We start from the raw sequence: 23213 nt of genomic DNA, 5'->3' as shown, positions 1-23213 counted from the left end.
AATAAGCAGACACATAAGAGAGTGCACATACCAATAATCCCACAGGTAGACTGACAGCTCAGGATCCTACCTGCGAGGACGAGAATGTCTTGTGCTGAGACTCACACCCAATATTCATTTCCTGCACTTAGTTTATGCTTATGGTTTTTAGTTTATGCTTTTCCCTCCCTTGTGGAGGTGGGACAGACGGCTGAATGTCTGATTCAAGAAAGTTGTCATTTAAATAATAAGATTCCCTTCCTGTACGACCATGTGATTAAACATCTGAATACGGCCTCTTGCACACAAACGTGTGCTGCCCATGCCTGTGCTGCGAACCGCAAATTGCTGTCTGCAATGCACAGGCACCGACTGTGGGCCAGCCGCATGCGGATCGCGACCCCATTCACTCGGATGGGGTCGGCGATCCATCTGTTCTGCAAAAAGATAGGACAAGTTCTATCTTTTTGCGGAATGGAAAAACGGAATGGAAGCACCACAGAAGCACTCCGTAGTGCTTCCGTTCCATGGTTCCGTTCCGTCCTGCACCACATCTCCAGATTTGCAGACCCATTTAAGTAAATGGGTCGGCATCCGTGATGCTGAATGCACAAGGCCAGTGTCCCATGTATTGCGGACCAGCGGTATGCGTGCCGCAGCACGGGCAGCACATGTTCGTGTGCAAGAGGCCTAAAGAGAAGCTTTGTTTTTTTTGACCACAAAGGAGACAGGACAGGTTTATGTCTTATGGTTGCACAATAAAAGCAATGTTGTACCATTAATGACAAGGAACCCTCTGATTTTACTAAAGGCTTTCATTTAAAGGGTAAAAAATAGAAAAAATGGTGGCTCACTCACTGTTCCACTCCTGGAAAGGTGCACTACCCCACAGCACTCCCAAGTGCTGGTATATAGAAAGTAGAGATTGAGAAATTGGTAGGGGGTCACTCAATATCAGGCAAACACATGTATATGTTGTATCCAAAATAAAATCTTTAGTAAATCTTTAAAATGAGTAAACATAAATGTATCACATACACATCATTACATATCATAAAAAAGTAAAAAATACCGCAATTTACAAAATATCCCAATACGCATAATCCGGTATAGGAGAGGAACAATCGGGTCTATATCGCAATCGTATCAGTTCAGTCGAACTGGCCCCAGGATCATATGTTCGTATGCACTCAGAAATGTTAAAAGCCACAGGAAGTTAATGGTATTATATTGGTTGTTTTACATTACCAAATCTTCATCTGTTATCGCCAATATCCACCATCATCTGCATGAAGCTGTGGGTGAAAATTTCCCCCGCTCCTGTGAATACGGTGCGGTAGTGTAGCACAGTTCCCCGTTGTGACCTGCCAGGACCTACGTGGCGTCCCACGTGGTTCACTGTTCGGTCATGTGATTTAAAGTTTTCGAGCGGAAATTCGGATCACCTGTAGATGTGCGTAGTCGATTCAAAGATCGCTACTATCCCCAATATTGGAATATGCGATTTTTAGAGTATGCCGTTATTGGAGCGCTCCTTTCTCGATGATCCCTCACTGTTAATTACCAAACGCGTTTCGGGGTGAAACAACTCCTTCTTCAGTGGTTTAAACAGTGATGGTCTCATGTCCTCCTTTATATAGCATCCATAATTAGGACAATGCATGCTGGGACAGTGAGGGATATCTGGAAGAGGTGGATATGGGTCCCATTTGTATTAACTGGAACTCGCGATTTCTTTCTTTCCAAAGTATATGTAATGGTCATTAAATCGATATTGTATTTCTATCGAATGTCCATATTTCTGTAGTTTTCATATGTCACTTTGTTAGGAACTTCAAAGTCCTTACGTTTCCAACAATTCCTTGTTCAGCACCCAGATCTCTCCTTCCTGACAGGCCCGCGCCCCCATACATCAATGTTATATGTTTATACCCCCTTGGAGCTATTCAAGTTTGACACAAGCAATATTGGGGGGGCGCGAGGCTCCGTAAAGGGGGGCTCGTTTGACCTCGGCAAACACTGTCATATTGGATGTCCAGATCGGATTATCCGACTCACTCGCAAGCGGCGTCCCACACGGCTTCGGTTGCCTAGCAACTCTACGGCTGGAGAGAGGGAGCAGCGCGGCGCGATCACTGGAGATTGTCCCAGCCCAGCCCCAGTAGCAGCCCGACGCGGAGGACCACGTGACCGCCAACGCACGTGACACATGCAGAGGACCCGTGGAGACATACAGGAATCAATACGCCGGTTCCTAGTGCCACTCACAGAGGAGAAAGAGCAGGACGCTGACAGGTCATCAAGGCAGAGTCGCAAAGATACATCCGCAGCATCACCAGGTGGGAAAACAAGAGCTGAAGCACAGAAAGAACATAAAGAGCAGGGGTCAAGGAGAGGAGGTGGGATAAACACAAATACAGTGTTATGCAGAGGTGTACTTATAACAATTTTATAGACAAATGATACTATTTACAGTCGCGCGGGGGGCGCAAAATGTTTTCTTCTTCCTAGGGGGGCATGACAGAAAATAATTGAGAAGCACTGCATTATAGAAAGAGCACGACCAATTTCTGGTATTTTTACATTCCATTGTAGAAAGAGCACGACCAATTTCTGGTATTTTCACATTCCATTATAGAAAGAGCACGACCAATTTCTGGTATTTTTACAATCCATTGTAGAAAGAGTCCCAACTGCACTAAATAAGGGCCAGACAAAAAAAAAGGAAAAGAAGATGAGGTATATTAAAACAATTAATAATTCACATATTCTAGCGATTCATTTAATCCAAAAAGTATAAGAGTCTTCAGTTGATATATCCAGAACATCTCTTTTCTAACGAGGTGCTGGAAAGAGGAAGGAACATATTCCAGGGGGGGTCATCTTCAAAAGGGCCAGATCCCTATCATGTGATACTGTAAAGTGTCATGATACACTGTGGGTGACCACTATCCGTCTTATATTAGACCGATGCTCATTCATTCGTTCTCGAAGTGTCTGCGTGGTTTGACCCACATAGTATAAATTGCAGGGACATTGCAGCATATATATCACATTGGTGGTGCCGCAGATCATAGTAGAGGCCCTCCTATTGAAAGTTTTTATAACATGGTCATGGGAGATCTTAAAGATACCTTTTTTTTCTCAATGAATTCTAGAAATCCCTAACTAATTACTAACTATATTAATAAAAGGAGGACCACCATCTCCAGCCCAGAACTTAAAAACCTGAGCGCTGACTTAACACTGGCTCTAAGAAATCTGAGCAAAAATAGAGAAATAGTGATTAAAAATGCAGACAAAGGGTGTGGGATAGTGATCATGGATTTGAGTTACTATCAAACAGAATCCCTCAGAATAATCTCTGATACAGAGTATCACAAACCACTCAAAAACGATCCTACAAAAGAAACCACTATTTGATTTGGTGGATATAGGATTTGACACAGGCGTTCTAGACAAAAAAGAAAGAGCATTCCTTAAAATACCTCATTCCGCCACAGCTCGCTTTTATTTTTTATAAAGATACACAAGTCACTTTCCAATCCTCCTGGACGATCAATAATATCCGGGATTGGTTCTTTCCCTCCAATCTTTTAGAATATATTGATAATCTACTTCACAGGTATGTTCCTTCACTACCCTCTTACCTCAGAGACACATCACGTCTTATTAATACCCTTGAAACTGTTCAATGGGAGGAGGGATACATATGGGCAACATAGGATGTAACCTCTTTTTATCTTTACTAATAAAAGCCCTGTGTACGTGCTCAGGGCTGTTGTCCGTGCGTGTGTGTCGATTAGTGAAGTGCGCATGCGCGGCGTACAAACCAATCAGCACACACTCCACACACACAGCAGGGACCGCCCAAAGCACTGCCCCGCCGGCCAATAAAAACACGGCACATCACATGCAGCCCGGACAGCCCACAGCAACACGGCCGTCCAATCAGAGTCGCTGCCCGGATCGCCCACAATTGCGCCAGCCAATAAACACACGGCACACCACACGCTGTACGGACCGCCCACAACATGGAGCCGTCCTATCACACCAATCCAACAACTGCGCCACTGGACAATAACCGCCTCTTATGGTGTGTGGTGTCAGTTGGAGCAGAGTGCATAAGAAGCGCCACCATTACATGCACAGTGACAGAAATTGCTCTCAGATACACACTGCAGCTGCTGCCAGCAGTATTAGCCAGCACCACCAATCAGTGCCAGTAATAATTGCCAGCCATCAATCATTGCTACCAGTCACAGTAACAGCAGTCAGTGCCAGCCCTATCAGCCACCAGTCACAGTGCCAGTGGTCTCAGCACCACCAGTTAGTGCCAGCTCTATCAGCCACCAGTCACAGTGACTGCCGTCTCAGCACCACCAGTCATTGCCAGCAGTCAGTGCCAGCCGTATCACCCACTAGTCACAGTGACAGCAGTCTCAGCATCAACTGTCAGTGCCAAGCGTATTAGCCACCAGTCACAGTGACAGTGGTTTCTGCACCACCAGTTAGTGCCAGCTCTATTAGCCACCATTCACAGTGCCCGCCATATTAGCACGACCTATCAGTGCCAGCAGTATCAGCCACCAGTCACAGTGCCAGTGCTCTCAGCACCACCAGTCAGTGCCAGCTGTATCAGTCACCAGTCACAGTGCAAGTGGTCTCAGCACTACCAGTCAGTGGCAGTCATATCAGCCACCAGTCACAGTGCCTGCAGTCTCAGCCAAAAGTCAGTACCAGTGACGCATATTACAGCTACATATAAGTCAGTATTACAGTAAGAGAAAATATTATAAAATTATAAAAGTACAAGCCTATATTACTTGGACTTTTTACTAACAACATGCCACCCAAAAAAAAGGACACATCAAGTAGGACAAAAGACACAGACAATGAAACCCTACATAACCAAATTCTCCTGGAGAAACAGTCAAGTCAGCAAGTAAAAATCAAAAAAAGAAAGGCTGAAAAACAAAGAAAAAAACGAGCAAATAGATCAATTCAAAAAAAAGAAAATGAGTGTCACAAAAACGCTAAAAGAGAAAGATTCAGAAGAGCAAATAGATCTATAGAAGAACAGGAAAATCAGCGTAAAATACAATCTCTAACGCTGGGTTCAGACCTGAGCGTTCGCGATGGAGCGCTCTGTATGCGCGATTGTACCGGCGTTTGCAATCGCGCATACAGAGACAAGCGAACGCCCATTGTCGCGCGTTCCCGGAAGTCTATGTATGGGAACGTGCGACAAGACGCCCCAAAGAAGCTCATGTACTTCTTGGGGCGTCGGGCGTTTTACAGCGCGATCGTACGCACTGTAAAACGCTCAGGTAAGAACCATTCCCATAGGGAACGCACTGTAAAACGCTCAGGTCTGAACCCAGCCTCAGGCCTATTGCACACGACCGTATGGCTTTTTCAGTGTTTTGCGGTCCGTTTTTCATGGATCCGTTGTTCCGTTTTTTGTTTCCGTTTCTGTTCCGTTTTTCCGTTCCGTTTTTCCGTATGGCATATACAGTATACAGTAATTACATAGATAAAATTGGGCTGGGCATAACATTTTCAATAGATGGTTCAGGAAAAAACGGAACGGAAACGGAAGACATACGGATGCATTTCCGTATGTGTTCCGTTTTTTTGGCGGATCCATTGACTTGAATGGAGCCACGGACTGTGATTTGCGGGCAATAATAGGACATGTTCTATGTTAAAACGGAATGGAAAAATGGAAATACGGAAACGGAATGCATACGGAGTACATTCCGTTTTTTTTGCGGAACCATTGAAATGAATGGTTCCGTATACGGACCGTATACGGAACGCAAAAAACGGCCAGTAAACAGGAAAAAAAAACGGCCGTGTGCAATAGGCCTAAGAGAAAGACAATAACGAGCAAATAGATCTATTGAAGAAAAGGAAAATGAGCGTCAGAAAAATGTGAAAGCACACAGAGCTAGGCGAGCAACACTACGTCAGCAATAAGCAATAAAAAGAGGCAGGATAACAGATCTACAAACAGACACAACACATTTATCAACAGCCACACAGGAGAGGATAAATGATATAAGAGAAAGACAAAAACGTAAGAGACATGCTGAAAGAGAAAAAGCTAGGAGAGCAAGTCTTACATCAGAAGAACGACAATTACAGAGACTGGCCCGAAGTAAACGAGTGGAAAATAACGAATCCCGGGCAACAATAGAAAGAATGTCAATGATAAATGATTTAGTTAATATTAATGAGGGTAACATTATACCCCACACATGTGGAGATTTAAATCAGATATGCAATTTTTGTCAAGCAAAACATTTTGAAGGAGAAAGACCATCTGATCAAAAATTTACACAGTGTTGCTCAAAAGAAAAAAAGTAAATCTTCAACCAATTCGAACAAATCCGTTTATACAGCAGTAGGGATGAGCGAACCCGAACTGTGTTGGGGTGTTCGTGACACGGACCCGAACCCGAGCATTTTCGTAAAAGTCCGGATTCGGGTTCGGTGTTCGGCGCTTTCTTGGCGCTTTTGAAAGGCTGCAAAGCAGCCAATCAACAAGCGTCATACTACTTGCCACAAGAGGCCGTCACAGCCATGCCTACTATTGGCATGGCTGTGATTGGCCAGTGCAGCATGTGACCCAGCCTCTATTTAAGCTGGAGTCACGTAGCGCCGCACGTCACTCTGCTCTGATCAGTGTAGGGAGAGGATGCAGCTGCTGCTGTTAGGGCGAGATTAGGCAGGGATTTACTCTTCCAAAACACTTAATGAAGTGATCGATCTACAGCTGTGAATCATTCAACCTCTGCTATTTAAATGCTCACAGTTTTTAGGCTGCCCAGAGCGTTTTTCTGTCACTTTTTTCTGGGGTGATCGGCGGCCATTTTGTGTCTTGTGGTGCGCCAGCACAAGCTGCCACCAAGTCCATTTAACCATCAATAGTGTTTTGTTTTTTTTTGCTATATACTATATCAGGGGCTTGGCTGTGCTTACTATTTTATTGAGGGGTGAAATACAATTGCCAAAATAGCAGTACCCTAAATCTGGTGTTTCAGCTGTGGCTAGCCAATTGTAATACTGTCTGCTGTCTGGCAAAGGATATATTTTTTTCTGGGTTGAAATACAATTCCCAAATTAGCAATTCCCTAAATCACCTGTGTGAAGTTGGCACCCCATGTTCTTAAATTTCAAAAATAAATACACCATTCGTTTGTGCTGGTTTGTGCCGCAAAAATGAACGTTTGTGCCGGTTCGGTTCCTGAGATATTGCGCGTTAGATTTTTATGAAGCCCCGCCCATTTTCCACCCCATGTTCTTAAATTTCAAAAAGAAATACACCGTTCGTTTGTGCTGCGTTTGTGCTGGTTTGTGCTGCAAAAATGAACGTTTGCGCCGCTTTGGTTTCCGAGATATTGCGCTCGATTTGCTGAAACCCCGCCCACTTTCCACCCCATGTTCTTAAATTTCCAAAAGAAATACACCGTTCGTTTGTGCTGCGTTTGTGCTGGTTTGTGCAGCAAAAATTAACGTTTGCGCCGCTTTGGTTTCCGAGATATTGCGCTTGATTTTCTGAAACCCCGCCCACTTTCCACCCCATGTTTTTAAATTTCAAAAAGAAATACACCATTCGTTTGTGCTGCGTTTGTGCTGGTTTGTGCCGCAAAAATTAACGTTTGCGCCGCTTTGGTTTCCGAGATATTGCGCGCTTGATTTGCTGAAACCCCGCCCACTTTCCACCCCATGTTTTTAAATTTCAAAAAGAAATACACCATTCGTTTGTGCTGGTTTGTGCAGCAAAAATTAATGTTTGCGCCGCTTTCGTTTCCGAGATATTGCGCGCTTGATTTTCTGAAACCCCGCCCATTTTCCACCCCATGTTCTTAAATTTCAAAAATAAATACACCATTCGTTTGTGCTGCGTTTGTGCTGGTTTGTGCCGCAAAAATGAACGTTTGTGCCGGTTCGGTTCCTGAGATATCGCGCGTTAGATTTTTATGAAGGCCCGCCCATTTTCCACCCCATGTTCTTAAATTTCTAAAATAAATACACCATTCGTTTGTGCTGCGTTTGTGCTGGTTTGTGCTGCAAAAATGAACGTTTGCGCCGCTTTGGTTTCCGAGATATTGCGCACTTGATTTGCTGAAACCCCGCCCACTTTCCACCCCATGTTTTTAAATTTCAAAAAAAAATACACCATTCGTTTGTGCTGCGTTTGTGCTGGTTTGTGCCGCAAAAATGAACGTTTGTGCCGGTTCGGTTCCTGAGATGTTGCGCGTTAGATTTTTATGAAGCCCCGCCCATTTTCCACCCCATGTTCTTAAATTTCAAAAATAAATACACCGTTCGTTTGTGCTGCGTTTGTGCTGGTTTGTGCTGCAAAAATGAACGTTTGCGCCGCTTTGGTTTCCGAGATATTTCGCTCGATTTGCTGAAACCCCGCCCAATTTCCACCCCATGTTCTTAAATTTCCAAAAGAAATACACCGTTCGTTTGTGCTGCGTTTGTGCTGGTTTGTGCAGCAAAAATTAACGTTTGCGCCGCTTTGGTTTCCGAGATATTGCGCTTGATTTTCTGAAACCCCGCCCACTTTCCACCCCATGTTTTTAAATTTCAAAAAGAAATACACCATTCGTTTGTGCTGCGTTTGTGCTGGTTTGTGCAGCAAAAATTAACGTTTGCGCCGCTTTGGTTTCCGAGATATTGCGCGCTTGATTTGCTGAAACCCCGCCCACTTTCCACCCCATGTTTTTAAATTTCAAAAAGAAATACACCATTCGTTTGTGCTGCGTTTGTGCTGGTTTGTGCAGCAAAAATTAATGTTTGCGCCGCTTTCGTTTCCGAGATATTGCGCGCTTGATTTTCTGAAACCCCGCCCATTTTCCACCCCATGTTCTTAAATTTCAAAAATAAATACACCGTTCGTTTGTGCTGCGTTTGTGCTGGTTTGTGCTGCAAAAATGAACATTTGCGCCGCTTTGGTTTCCGAGATATTTCGCTCGATTTGCTGAAACCCCGCCCAATTTCCACCCCATGTTCTTAAATTTCAAAAATAAATACACCATTCGTTTGTGCTGCGTTTGTGCTGGTTTGTGCAGCAAAAATTTACGTTTGCGCCGCTTTGGTTTCCGAGATATTGCGCACTTGATTTGCTGAAACCCCGCCCACTTTCTACCCCATGTTTTTAAATTTCAAAAAGAAATACATCATTCGTTTGTGCTGCGTTTGTGCTGGTTTGTGCCGCAAAAATGAACGTTTGTGCCGGTTCAGTTCCTGAGATATTGCGCGTTAGATTTTTATGAAGCCCCGCCCATTTTCCACACCATGTTCTTAAATTTCAAAAAGAAATACACCATTCGTTTGTGCTGCGTTTGTGCTGGTTTGTGCCGCAAAAATTTACGTTTGCGCCGCTTTGGTTTCCGAGATATTGCGCTTGATTTGCTGAAACCCCGCCCACTTTCCACCCCATGTTTTTACATTTCAAAAAGAAATACACCATTCGTTTGTGCTGCGTTTGTGCTGGTTTGTGCTGCAAAAATGAACGTTTGCGCCGCTTTGGTTTCCGAGATATTGCAAGCTTGATTTGATGAAACCCCGCCCACTTTCCACCCCATGTTTTTAACCCTGACTCTAGACCCCCCAGGAGTGCTGCAGCTTGCCCCCCTCCCCCCCCCCCCCCATAACTTTTTTGGGGGCACAAGCATATTATATATTTTTTTTCTGCGTACGCTGACTGTTCGCGCATCGCACGCCCCACCGCTGATCAACTTCGGAAGGTTGATCAGCGAGTTAGAATTTTTTTTAAAAAATCACATTTTTGGGCCTTTTTTAATTTTTTTGTCTGTTAGGTTTAGGGTAAGTTCCCGAACACCCGTCCCCCCACACACACGCACACCAAATAAAGTTTATCACACACACACACTCCCCTATGGCCCGCCGGATGTTCTAGGCGGCATATGCCCAGCTTGCCTCAGAGTCCAAGAGCCCCAGTGAGGACGAGGATGACTCCACTTTTTGTCATCCGCGTCCTCCTCATCATCTAGCGATGATGATGAGACCCCAAGGCGGCGGAGACACCGCCAGGTGGAGCAAGGAGACCGCCATGCTAGGGACCCTGTGGCCCACACTAGTATGAGAAGCTCTGGGGCTCGTACTAGTTTTCCGGCCCACCAGTTAAGTCCACCGGAGCCCCCTACCGGTGAACTTGTCTGGTATACCCCAGAGCGTTTTGAGCCCGTGATTCCTGATTTTGTAGGCCAACCAGGAATCCAGATTTCCACAGTGGGCTTCACTGAATGCGACTACTTTAGTCTTTTTTTCAGTGACTCCTTTGTGAATCTGATGTTGGAGCAGACGAACCTGTACGCCCCACAGTTCATTGCTCAACATCCGGGCTCCTTTTTGGCTAGGCCCGGTGGCTGGACTCCGGTCTGTGCAGCCAAGATGAGGACGTTTTGGGGCCTCGTGCTGCATATGGGCCTAGTCAAGAAACCTAGTGTCAGGCATTACTGGAGTGGGGACGTCCTCTACCAGACCCCACTTTACAATTATGCAGATAATGCAGCATGTCCCCCCCAAGGTGATCCTGCCTATGACCGCCTGTACAAAATCAGGCCGGTCATCGATCACTTTGGGGCCAAATTTGTGCAGGTCTATGTACCTGGAAGGGAAGTCGCGGTTGATGAGTCTCTCATTGCTTTCAAGGGGAGACTCATTATCCGCCAGTATGTTCCCTCTAAGCGGGGGAGGTATGGCGTGAAGCTGTACAAACTTTGTGAGAGTACCTCAGGGTGCACTTACAAGTTTTGTGTGTACGAGGGGCGAGATTCCCGTATTCAACCCCCAGAATGTCCCCCCACTCTGGGTGTTAGCGGGAAACTTGTGTGGGACCTTATGCACCCACTGCTAAATAAGGGTTACCACCTTTGCGTGGATAACTTTTATACTAGTATCCCCTTGTTCCAGTCTCTTGCCGCCAGATCCACGTTCGCTTGTGGGACTGTGCGGAAAAATCAACGCGGCCTCCCTGGCCACCCCCTCCAGGTACCTATCCCTAGGGGTGCGACCCGTGCACTTACCAGTGGAAACCTGTTGCTGGTCAGGCATAAGGACAAGAGGGATGTCCTCATGCTGTCCACAATTCACGGTAACGGCATCACCCCTGTCCCTGTGCGAGGTACCGCGGCAACGGTCCTCAAGCCCGATTGTATCGTCGCCTACAATCGTTATATGGGAGGAGTTGATCTCTCTGATCAAGTCCTCGAGCCATATAACGCCATGCGCAAAACCCGGCATGGTATAAAAAAGTTGCGGTCTGCTTGGTGCAGGTTGCCTTGTACAACTCTTTTGTGCTGTCCCGGAGCGCTGGCAACACAGGGACATTCCTCCAGTTCTATGAGGCAGTCCTCAAGGACCGGATCTTTTCTGACCGGGAAAGAGCAGGCCGGAGTACCTCGGGAACTGGAGGCGCCCAGATCGTCCCTGGCCAACACTTTCCAGGTGTGGTCCCCCATACTAGAAAGAAGGGCGGACCCAAAAAAGGTGCAGACTGTGTCGCAGGAGGGGGATACGGAAGGACACTACTACTCAGTGTGACACGTGGCCCGATCATCCGGGCCTCTGCGTTATTAGTTGCTTCAAGGAGTACCACACTTCCATGGAGTACTACATTTATGTTCCCCTTCCCCATTTTAGCCCCTGACAATCGGATATAAAACTATGGGGATACTAGTATAAAAGTTATCCACGTGCAAGTGGTAGCCCTTATCTAGCAGTGGGTGCATAAGGTCCCACACAAGTTTCCCGCTAACACCCAGAGTGGGGGAACATTCTGGGGGTTGAATACGGGAATCTCGACCCTCGTACACACGAAACTTGTAAGTGCACCCTGAGGTACTCTCACAAAGTTTGTACAGCTTCACGCCATACCTCCCCCGCTTAGAGGGAACATACTGGCGGATAATGAGTCTCCCCTTGAAAGCAATGAGAGACTCATCAACCGCGACTTCCCTTCCAGGTACATAGACCTGCACAAATTTGGCCCCAAAGTGATCGATGACCGGCCTGATTTTGTACAGGCGGTCATAGGCAGGATCACCTTGGGGGGGACATGCTGCATTATCTGCATAATTGTAAAGTGGGGTCTGGTAGAGGACGTCCCCACTCCAGTAATGCCTGACACTAGGTTTCTTGACTAGGCCCATATGCAGCACGAGGCCCCAAAACGTCCTCATCTTGGCTGCACAGACCGGAGTCCAGCCACCGGGCCTAGCCAAAAAGGAGCCCGGATGTTGAGCAATGAACTGTGGGGCGTACAGGTTCGTCTGCTCCAACATCAGATTCACAAAGGAGTCACTGAAAAAAAGACTAAAGTAGTCGCATTCAGTGAAGCCCACTGTGGAAATCTGGATTCCTGGTTGGCCTACAAAATCAGGAATCACGGGCTCAAAACGCTCTGGGGTATACCAGACAAGTTCACCGGTAGGGGGCTCCGGTGGTCTTAACTGGTGGGCCTGAAAACTAGTACGAGCCCCAGAGCTTCTCGTACTAGTGTGGGCCACAGGGTCCCTAGCATGGCGGTCTCCTTGCTCCACCTGGCGGCGTCTCCGCCGCCTTGGGGTCTCATCATCATTGCTAGATGATGAGGAGGACGCGGATGACAAAAGGAAAGTGGGGTCATCCTCGTCCTCACTGGGGCTCTCAGAGGCAAGCTGGGCATATGCCGCCTAGAACATCCGGCAGGCCATAGGGGAGTGTGTGTGTGTGTGTGTGATAAACTTTATTTGGTGTGCGTGTGTGTGGGGGGACGGGTGTTCGGGAACTTACCCTAAACCTAACAGACAAAAAAATTAAAAAAGCCCCAAAAATGTGATTTTTTTTAAAATTCAAACTCGCTGATCAACCGTCTGAAGTTGATCAGCGGTGGGGCGTGCGATGCGCTAACAGTGACGCTAAGAGTCCCGGCCACAGTCAGCGTACGCAAAAAAAAAAATATATAATATGCTTGTGCCCCCCAAAAAAAGTTGTGAAAGGGGGCAGGAGGGGGGCAAGCTGCAGCACACCTGGGGGGTCTAGAGTCAGGGTTAAAAACATGGGGTGGAAAGTGGGAGGGGTTTCATCAAATCAAGCATGCAATATCTCGGAAACCAAAGCGGCGCAAACGTTCATTTTTGCAGCACAAACGCAGCACAAACGAATGGTGTATTTCTTTTTAAAATTTAAAAACATGGGGTGGAAAGTGGGCGGGGTTTCAGCAAATCAAGCGCGCAATATCTCGGAAACCAAAGTGGCGCAAACGTTAATTTTTGCTGCACAAACCAGCACAAACGCAGCACAAACGAACGGTGTATTTCTTTTTGAAATTTAAGAACATAGGGTGGAAAATGGGCGGGGCTTCATAAAAATCTAACGCGCAATATCTCAGGAACTGAACTGGCAGAAACGTTCATTTTTGCGGCACAAACCAGCACAAACGCAGCACAAACGAATGGTGTATTTATTTTTGAAATTTAAAAACATGGGGTGGAAAGTGGGCGGGGTTTCAGCAAATCAAGCGCGCAATATCTCGGAAACCAAAGCGGCGCAAACGTTAATTTTTGCTGCACAAACCAGCACAAACGCAGCACAAACAAATGGTGTATTTCTTTTTGAAATTTGAGAACATGGGGTGGAAAATGGGCGGGGTTTCAGAAAATCAAGCGCGCAATATCTCGGAAACTAAAGCGGCGCAAACGTTCATTTTTGCAGCACAAACCAGCACAAACGCAGCACAAACGAACTGTGTATTTCTTTTTGAAATTTAAGAACATGGGGTGGAAAATGGGCGGGGCTTCATAAAAATCTAACGCGCAATATCTCAGGAACCGAACCGGCACAAACGTTCATTTTTGCGGCACAAACCAGCACAAACGCAGCACAAACGAATGGTGTATTTCTTTTTGAAATTTAAGAACATGGGGTGGAAAGTGGGCGGGGTTTCAGCAAATCAAGCGCGCAATATCTCGGAAACTAAAGCGGCGCAAACGTTCATTTTTGCAGCACAAACCAGCACAAACGCAGCACAAACGAACTGTGTATTTCTTTTTGAAATTTAAGAACATGGGGTGGAAAATGGGCGGGGCTTCATAAAAATCTAACGCGCAATATCTCAGGAACCGAACCGGCACAAACGTTCATTTTTGCGGCACAAACCAGCACAAACGCAGCACAAACGAATGGTGTATTTCTTTTTGAAATTTAAGAACATGGGGTGGAAAGTGGGCGGGGTTTCAGCAAATCAAGCGCGCAATATCTCGGAAACTAAAGCGGCGCAAACGTTCATTTTTGCAGCACAAACCAGCACAAACGCAGCACAAACGCAGCTGTGTATTTCTTTTTGAAATTTAAGAACATGGGGTGGAAAATGGGCGGGGCTTCATAAAAATCTAACGCGCAATATCTCAGGAACCGAACCGGCACAAACGTTCATTTTTGCGGCACAAACCAGCACAAACGCAGCACAAACGAATGGTGTATTTCTTTTTGAAATTTAAGAACATGGGGTGCCAACTTCACACAGGTCCCTAAATCAGTGGTTTCCCGCTGTAGCAGGCCAAGTTTAAAACTATCCATAAAAGGGTATATTACATTGAAGGTGCTGATAGGGTCATCCTCAATAACTTCACACGCTACCGTGCATTTCCAAGTCTAATTCTGTCCGTAAAAGGAAACCTGTCATCCAGGGCCTAAATACTAGGCCTACAATTTATATTCAGCTAAATCTGTGGTTACTGCTGTGCCTGTATTAGTGTAATACAGTAAATAGATAGCCAGATAGTGTTAGGTGTCTGTAAAAAAAGGCCTGAATTTGAATTCAATACATTGGGCCAAATATTTTTTTTATTATTGTGGTGAACGGTAACAATGAGGAAAACATCTAGTAAGGGACGTGGACGTGGACATGGTCGTGGTGGTGTTAGTGGACCCTCTGGTGCTGGGAGAGGACATGGCCGTTCTGCCACATCCACACGTCCTAGTGTACCAACTACCTCAGGTCCCAGTAGACGCCAGAATTTACAGCGATATTTGGTGGGGCCCAATGCCGTTCTAAGGATGGTAAGGCCTGAGCAGGTACAGGCATTAGTCAATTGGGTGGCCGACAGTGGATCCAGCACGTTCACATTATCTCCCACCCAGTCTTCTGCAGAAAGCGCACAGATGGCACCTGAAAACCAAGCCCATCAGTCTGTCACATCACCCCATGCATACCAGGGAAACTGTCTCAGCCTCAAGTTATGCAGCAGTCTCTTATGCTGTTTGAAGACTCTGCTGGCAGGGTTTCCGAAGGGCATCCACCTAGCCCTTCCCCAGCGGTGGAAGACATAGACTGCACTGACGCACAACCACTTATGTTTCCTGATGATGAGGACATGGGAATACCACCTCAGCAAGTCTCTGATGATGAAACACAGGTGCCAACTGCTGCGTCTTTCTGCAGTGTGCAGACTGAACAGGAGGTCAGGGAGGAAGACTGGGTGGAAGACGATGCAGGGGACGATGAGGTCCTAGACCCCACATGGAATGAAGGTCGTGCCACTGACTTTCAGAGTTCGGAGGAAGAGGCAGTGGTGAGACCGAGCCAACAGCGTAGCAAAAGAGGGAGCAGTGGGCAAAAGCAGAACACCTGCCGCCAAGAGAGTCCGCCTACTACTGGCCACTGCCATCTGGGACCGAGCACCCCAAAGGCAGCTTCAAGGAGTTCCCTGGCATGGCAGTTCTTCAAACAATGTGCTGACGACAAGACCCGAGTGGTTTGCACGCTGTGCCATCAGAGCCTGAAGCGAGGCATTAACGTTCTGAACCTTAGCAGAACCTGCATGACCAGGCACCTGCATGCAAAGCATGAACTGCAGTGGAGTAAACACCTTAAAAACAAAGAACTCACTCAGGCTCCCCCTGCTACCTCTTCTGCTGCTGCCACCTCGGCCTCTTCTGCTGCTGCCTCGGCCTCTTCCTCCGCCTCTGGAGAAATGTTGGTACCTGCCGCCCAGCAAACAGAGGATGTACCACCAACACCACCACCTCCGTCACCAAGCATCTCCACCATGTCACACGGCAGCGTTCAGCTCTTCATCTCACAAACATTTGAGAGAAAGTGTAAATTCACACCTAGCCACCCTCGATCCCTGGCCCTGAATGCCAGCATTTCTAAACTACTGGCCTATGAAATGCTGTCATTTAGGCTGGTGGACACAGACAGGTTCAAACAGCTCATGTCGCTTGCTGTCCCACAGTATGTTGTTCCCAGCCGCCACTACTTCTCCAAGAGAGCCGTGCCTTCCCTGCACAACCAAGTCTCGATAAAATCAAGTGTGCACTGCGCAACGCCATCTGTAGCAAGGTCCACCTAACCACAGATACGTGGACCAGTAAGCACGGCCAGGGACGCTATATCTCCCTAACTGCACACTGGGTAAATGTAGTGGCAGCTGGGCCCCAGGCGGAGAGCTGTTTGGCGCACGTCCTTCCGCCGCCAAGGATCGCAGGGCAACATTCTTTGCCTCCTGTTGCCTCCTCCTCCTACTCGGCTTCCTCCTCCTCTTCTTCCACCTGCTCATCCAGTCAGCCACACACCTTCACCACCAACTTCAGCACAGCCCGGGGTAAACGTCAGCAGGCCATTCTGAAACTCATATGTTTGGGGGACAGGCCCCACACCGTGCAGGAGTTGTGGTGGGGTATTGAACAACAGACTGACGAGTGGTTGCTGCCGGTGAGCCTCAAGCCCGGCCTAGTGGTGTGCGATAATGGGCGAAATCTCGTTGCAGCTCTGGGACTAGCTGGTTTGACTCACATCCCTTGCCTGGCGCATGTGCTGAATTTCGTGGTGCAGAAATTCATTCACAACTACCCCGACATGTCAGAGCTACTGCACAAAGTGCGGGCCGTCTGGTCGCGCTTCCGGCGTTCTCATCCTGCCGCCGCTCAGCTGTCTGCTCTACAGCGTAACTTTGGACTTCCCGCTCACTGCCTCATATGTGACGTGCCAACCAGGGGGAACTCTACCTTGCACATGCTGGACAGACTGTGCGAGCAGCAGCAGGCCATAGGGTCAGTGGAGTTTCAGCTGCAGCACGCACGGGTCAGTCGCACTGCGGAACAGCACCACTTCACCACCAATGACTGGGCCTCCATTCGAGACCTGTGTGCCCTGTTGCACTGTTTTGAGTACTCCACCAAAAGGGGCAGGCTTGGCCGGGGGGCAGGGAGGAATTGCTGGGCCACCCGTCTTTAACAAAATTTTATATATTTTTTTTATTCCTCAGGGCCGCACCGCCGATCACCACAGGGCAGCAGTGGAGGCGGGCAGTAAGAGATGAGCGCTTCCATTGTGGAAGCGCTCATCTCCATATTCATCTGTATTGCCGTCCTCAGGACAGCGATACAGATGGCTGTACTGTGGGGCAGGGGAGGGAGAGGCGTGTCCCTCCCCTGTTCTTCTGATAGGCCGCAGGCACTAATGCCTGCAGCCTATCCGAGGTCGGCTCAGGCAGCGCGATGACGTCATTATCATCGCGCTGCCTGAGCCGGGCAGCACACAGCAGGGACACAGGCCGGAAGAGACCTGCATCGCTGCTGATGGAGGTAAGTATTAGTGTGGGTTTTTTTTTCTTTGTGGGGGGAGCTGTCACTATGGCTATGGGGGAGCTGGCACTATGGGGGGGAGCTGGCACTATGGCTATGAGGGAGATGGCACTATGTCTATGGGGGTGCTGGCACTATGGGAGGGCTGGCACTATGGGGGGGCTGGCACTATGGGGGGGCTGGCACTATGGGGGGAGCTGGCACTATGGGGAGGAGCTGGCACTATGGGGGAGCTGGCACTATGGGGGCAGCTGGCACTATGGGGGGCTGACACTATGGGGGGGCTGGCACTATGGGGGGAACTTGCACTATGAGGGGAGCTGGCACTTTGGGAGGAGCTGGCACTATGGGGGGCACTATATGGGGAATTTATTACTGGCACATTATGGGGGGCACCATGGGGAAGAGGAGCACTATGGGGGTATCTGGGGGCTCTAAAGGGGCTTTTTTAAAATTATTGGCACATTATGGGGGGCACTATAGGGGAGAGCGGCACTAGGGGGCATCTAATGTTTTACTATAGGGGCATTATTTGGGGGCACTATAGGGAAGTGGGGGCTCTAAAGGGGCCTTTTGTATTGGCACATTATGGGGGGCACTATGGCATTTGGTGGCACTACGGGGGCATTTTTTACTGGCACATTATGGGAGGCACTATAGGGGAGAGCGGCACTATGGGGGAGTGGAGCGCTATTGGGGCATATGGTGGCACTAAGAAGGGGCATTTTTTACTGGCACATCGTGGGGGAGAGGAGCACTATAGGGGCATCTGCTGGGGGCACTAAGAAGGGGCATTTTTTTACTGGCATATTATGGGGACACTATGGGGAAGGGGGAAATGAGCACTATGAGGGCATTTACTGGGGCACTATATAGGGGTATTTTATACTGGCATACATTATGGGGACATTAGCTCAACTGCGGGCAATAAGCGGGGGTATTTCATGTACTGTCATATTATAGGGAGCATTAGTACTACTAGGGGGTATTATGGGGAGCTTTACTACTACTGGGGGCTATGAGGAACATGATTACTAGGGCACTATATGGGCATTATTACTACTAAGTATGCTCTGGCAGAGAATTATTTCTATTGGTGGGATTTTGGGGAGCACTGTTACTTTGGGGGCACCCTGGCATAGTATCAGCTTAGCACAATTATTTAATAATAATAATTGTTGAAGGGGGCACTATCTGTGTGGTAGTAGTATTTCCAGGGGGACTGTTTCTGCAGTATAGTATTTGGGGTGGCAGGAAAGGGTGTTCAGAAGATGTAAAGATGATGGAAATGTGGGAAACTAATGTCTGTCTGTCAATCTCTGCAGAGACGGGAGGAGAGCGGAGGAGCTTCCTGGCTGTAGCCTGCTGCTGTTTATTGTATGATGTGAAGCAGGCAGTGCAGCCAGGACGGCCTCCCCTCTCCGTATAATGTGTAGAGACAGGCCGCAACTATAGAATGTCAGCTGTACAGTGTTTGTTGGGAGTGGCCGATTATATATAGGAGGGGCTTTTAATAATGGGCGGGGCTAAAATGGGCCACTTGACTGGATTTGACCCCCAGGACTAAGGCTTCCAGCCCTCTCCTGTCCACCAACATGGCCAGTGGCGATGACGCCATTATCAGCGTTACAATAGCACTTCTATGTCTCATTGAGAGAGCACTTAGGGCGATGATGGAAGAGGATGTGGCCCAGGACGAAGAGGATGAGGAGGAAGAGGCGTCATCTCTAAAACTTTCAGGCCAGTCTTTTAGAAGTGGCTCAGAGGGAGGTTTTTTGCAACAGCAGAGGCCAGGTACAAATTTGGCCAGCCAGGGCCTACTACTGGAGGACGAGGAGGATGAGGAGGATGGGGATGAAGCTTGGTCACAGCGGGGTGGCACCCAACGCAGCTCAGGCCCTATCACTGGTGCGTGGCTGGGGGTTACGGAGGACGCAGACATTACGCCTCCCACAGAAGACAGCTTGTCCTTACCTCTGGGCAGCCTGGCACACATGAGCGACTACATGCTGCAGTGCCTGCACAATGACAGCAGAGTTGCCCACATTTTAACGTGTGCGGACTACAGGGTGGCCACCCTGATGGATCCCCGTTACAAAGACAATGTGCCGTCCTTAATCCCCTTACTGGAGCGTGATCGGAAGATGCGCGACTACAGGCACACGCTGGTAGACGCGCTCCTGAGAGCATTCCCGACTGACGCCGGGGACAAGTGGAAGCACAAGGCGAAGGCAGGGGAGGAGGAAGAGGTCGCCAACGCAGCTGTGTCAGCACCAGCACCTCAGAAGGCAGGGTTAACATGGCCGACATGTGGAAAAGCTTTGTCACCTCGCTGCAACAACCGGCCCCAACTGCTGATATGGAGCGTGTTAGCAGGAGGCAGCATTTGAACAACATGGTGGAACAGTACCTGTGCACACACCTACACGTACTGACTGATGGCTCTGCCCCATTCAACTTCTGGGTCTCCAAATTGTCCACATGGCCAGAGCTTGCCCTGTATGCCTCGGAGGTGCTGGCCTGCCCTGCAGCCAGTGTACTCTCTGAACGTGTATTTAGCCTGGCAGGAGGCGTCATTACAGACAAGACGCAGACGCCTGTCCACAGCAGCTCACGTTCATTAAAATGAACCAGGCCTGGATCCCACAAGACTTGTCTGTACCTTGTTCAGAATAGACAGTTCTAACAGCCTCAACCATCCATCCTTGTACTCAAGTGCACTTATTCCTATTTCTTTTTTATATGTCCCGATATTTTGGGGGATACCCATATGTAAAAATGCTAAATAACACACATCTGTGTTGGCTACCTGTTCCTCTTTCACCGCCTCTTCCACGGCCACATCCACCCATTCACCGCCTCCTCAACCTCTTCCTCCTACATCATTCCTAATTTTAATTTTTTTTAAGGTCTTTTTTATGTCTTTTTTATTCATTTCATTTCCCTATCCACATTTGTTTGCAGAGCACTTGCCATGCTCTTAAGCACATTTTGCTGCCTTTTGCAGCCCTCTAGCTCTTTCCATGACATTTTTACAGCCATTTTAGTGCTCAAAAGTTCGGGTCCCCATTGACTTCAACCTGAACATCCAGATGTCCGCTCAACTCTAAGTATCACATAGGATAGGATTAGGTGCAAAGCTCAGCAGGTATCACACAGGATAGGATTAGATACACAGCTCAGCAGATAGTATCACACAGGATAGGATTAGATACACAGCTCAGCAGACGGTATCACACAGGATAGGATTAGATACACAGCTCAGCAGACAGTATCACACAGGATAGGATATTAGATACACAGCTCAGCAGGCAGTATCACACAGGATAGGATATTAGATACACAGCTCAGCAGACAGTATCACACAGGACAGGATTAGATACACAGATCAGCAAGGATTAGATACACAGCTCAGCAGACAGTATCACACTGGATAGGATTAGATACACAGCTCAGCAGACAGTATCACACTGGATAGGATTAGATACACAGCTCAGCAGACAGTATCACATTGGAGAGAATTAGATACACAGCTCGGAAGGCAGTATCACACATGATAGGATTAGATACACAGCTCAGCAGGCAGTATCACACAGGATATAATTAGATACACAGCTCAGCAGACAGTATCACACAGGATGGGATTAGATACACAGCTCAGCAGTCAGTATCACACAGGATAAGATTAGATACACAGTTCAGCAGATAGCGGGGTGCTGTAGATGTCACTGTTGTGGAGGATACTGTCGATATCTTTTAACGACACACAGAAACATTAAATGAAATAGATGAAATATACCCGTGCGAAGCCGGGTCCTTCTGCTAGTATCTATATATATATATAGACCAGAAAGTGAACGGCACTCCTTTAGATGATAAAAAATAACTCCTTTGTTCCCCCGTGCGGGGCAACGTTTCGGCTCAGCACTAGAGCCTTTGTCAAGCAAAGAACAGATACACGTGGTAAGTATATATAGGCAATACAACACACATCAGAGTCATGTGACCAATCAAATCAGTGGGTGTTGATATAATTAACATACAAGACAAAACTAAAAAGTTGTGCAAAAAATACAATACAAATTGCAAGGTAAAAACTCGGTTACGTGCAATAATCGTGACATATATTTCGGCATAATAATCTTATAATAAACCTGTAAACCCCTGATGACCAACATCATCTGGCAATACTGACCAAGTTACATATTGAAACTAAAATTAGTGTAGGGGGAGGAGTCAAAGGGCAAGTGATGCAAACATACCCATCGGGTAAGACACGCTATCAATCCACCATCACGGCGTTGTATGTCTTCTATTGCGCCTGCTCAGAGGAGTGCCAATCAGGGGATACACGGCCGGCTGAGTGCGTCATGCATCACAAACGACTCCCGGCGCATGCGCATTTCCACTCCGCCGTTCCGTACTCATCCCTGGTGTGTGCGATGTTCCGCGCATGCCCAGTGTACTCCAGGCATACACGCGCCATCTTGATTGTTGGCAAACTGCCCAAGCTCCACCTGTCATTGCTAATATCATCAGAAAACCAGCTACATGATCGAGTATGATGCCGCAACGCAGCAGGGACGGTCCCCTTCACAGGGCTATAACCCTGCCATCTAGGGCAGCACCCCAAGGACCACCACAATTCACGTGGCTATCGATGGGGGGCTCACTAAAAGTTATGCAGAGATCTATCTACTCGAGAGGGATCTCCTCAGGCCGGTAAACAAATATATATACACACAGGGCAGTTGAAAAATGATACAGATCGAACCACCAGAGCTAACAACAATTTACCCTATGGCCCTCCACAGAAAAGGTAGTGTACATTATATAAAGCATTACAATAGGCGTGCCAAATTCCCGACGGATATGCCTGCAACTACTCGACTTTATTGTCCATCCCTTCTTTCTTCATATTGTGTAAGTGATCCAAAAGAAAAGAAAGGAAAAAAGTTTTTAGAAAAAACATTATAAAATTGTTACAATTCTTCAAATCCACACCCCTTAGGACACGTTACACACCCCAGGTCAGAGAAGGCAAACAACCCTTTACGTAATATCCCCAAAATTGTATTCCACATTCAATCCATTGGGCTTCAGGCTGCCCAACCTAGGCATCCATAGTAACTCCCTGGGTTTTAACAACTTAGATCTATCACCACCACGTCTGGGTAGCGGTATGTGGTCCAAAATCCAACACTTCAAATCATTCTCCTTATGAGCCCGCCTCAGTGAAATGTTTAGACACCGCAGGTCGGGGCTCTTTTTTCTGATACTGCACCGGTGGTTGTTGAGACGAGTTTTTTTTCAACTCCGTGGAAGTCTCACCCACATACAATAAGTTGCATGGGCGAGACAACACATATATGACAAAACTGGAATCACAAGTTAAGTGAAACATAATGTCATAGGATATACCTGTACTGGGATGTGTAAATGTCTTCCCTTTACGTATATACTTACAGTTAACACAGCCAAGGCAGAGAAAACAACCCAGCCCAGGCTGTGTCTCAAACAATGGAGGGCTGTCATCAGGCATTCAAGTTCCTTGCTGATCACTTTAAAAATATATATGTATAGTGGACCTGATTTCTTTTGCGAAAAAGACAAATACATGA

The 23213-nt window shown here is 47.5% G+C and overlaps 1 long non-coding RNA gene across 1 annotated transcript; it reads right to left on the bottom strand.

Annotated features, from left to right (window-relative positions):
• Positions 1 to 954: 954 nt before the first annotated feature.
• LOC122919585 lies at positions 955 to 22518 on the bottom strand. The gene is made up of 2 exons (XR_006386811.1): positions 21855 to 22518; positions 955 to 2333 (listed from the first exon to the last, which is right to left on the bottom strand). It is a non-coding gene; the product is annotated as an uncharacterized LOC122919585 (long non-coding RNA).
• Positions 22519 to 23213: the final 695 nt, after the last annotated feature.

The sequence above is a fragment of the Bufo gargarizans genome, chromosome 9 (assembly GCF_014858855.1).
Source record: "Bufo gargarizans isolate SCDJY-AF-19 chromosome 9, ASM1485885v1, whole genome shotgun sequence".
Classification (NCBI taxonomy): Eukaryota; Metazoa; Chordata; class Amphibia; order Anura; family Bufonidae; genus Bufo; species Bufo gargarizans.
Note: the sequence above shows the minus strand (reverse complement) of the source record. Positions and strands in the feature narration are given on the sequence as shown.